Raw genomic sequence first — 1,324 nt, 5'->3', positions numbered from 1 at the left:
CGATAATCTAAACATTGTTATTTGACATGTTTATAGTTTTTCATGTCTACCAAAAATTACAATACTGGTTTTTTGGGATTTTTTTTGGTAGAAGTTTTTGCTATAGGGCGCGTGTGCTCGCCAGACAGAGAGAGGCAGAGAAACAGAAAGTGAGAAATCACCCCCCAGAAGCGATGGCCACGCCGCAATCCCTTTTCCTCCATTCTCCTCTCGGGATCTTGGGCACGCACGCACACGCGCACGGCGTGAGTTTAAGCCAGCACACACGACGATGTGGTGTTCTCTGCTGAAAATGACGGATGCCGTGTTACCCTTGGTTTGACGGTGCCATACTGCGTTTATGCTCAGCAAAGCCATGTGACACCCCACAGGAGGTACCACAATGACGTGTTGCATAAGAAGTTATAAAATGAAATGAAATAGAAAAAATTCTGTCACTCTGATATTAAAGTTCACATTCTATTATCACACTCCACTATTTTTATGAAACCAGGAAAGAATTAGACATTTGCTGTCACTGGTTTTGTTTTTAATTTGCTGTCGGGCACGTGCACACAGCAGAGACAGGGAGAAGAAAGTGAAAAGCACTTGGCAGGAAGATGGCCATGCCATAATCCTCCTCTAGTCTCCTCTCAGAATTGTGCTCTTTATAACCTTCTTTTAAATTTAAATTTATTTATTTACATTCATTTACTATACATCATTATAGCATACAAAATGAGATTTCCCATCCAGAACACACTGTATATTGGCTTAATCAAGCACATCAACATACATGTTATCATCAACAAATAATTTCCCATTTATTGTTTCCTGTATATTTTGTTTTTTTCCCCATCCTTGATTCCCTATCCCTCACCCTCTGCCATCTCCCACCCTCCTCCCACACTGTCTCTGGTATCCACGGTTGCTTTCGATGCCTTTTTCCTCCACATTTTACTGATTCACTAGAGATTTTAATTAATCTAAATATTTTCAGTAGCAAGTACAGCTGATATATACATATCCATGAACACAAGTCTGACTTTAGGCATAAACCTCAGTGAGTAGAATGAACATACTATAAAGTAGCACCTAGCTGGGGCTATATAGCTTACTGTAGTCACCGAATAGGTATTTTTAATGCATTTTTTTAATTTCAAGAAAAATAGTTCTCATGATTTTTTTTTGAAAGGTTTTTTAAAATTAATTAATTTACATTCATTCCCTGAGCATCATCACAGCATATAAAATGTGATTTCCCATCCAGGATATACTGCATAGTGGCTTAATCATGCATGTTATCATCAATAATTTTCCATTTTTAGTGATATATATATATATA

This window comes from Tupaia chinensis, unplaced genomic scaffold, assembly GCF_000334495.1.
Source record: "Tupaia chinensis unplaced genomic scaffold, TupChi_1.0 Scaffold000487_1, whole genome shotgun sequence".
Lineage (NCBI taxonomy): Eukaryota > Metazoa > Chordata > Mammalia > Scandentia > Tupaiidae > Tupaia > Tupaia belangeri.
Note: the sequence above shows the minus strand (reverse complement) of the source record.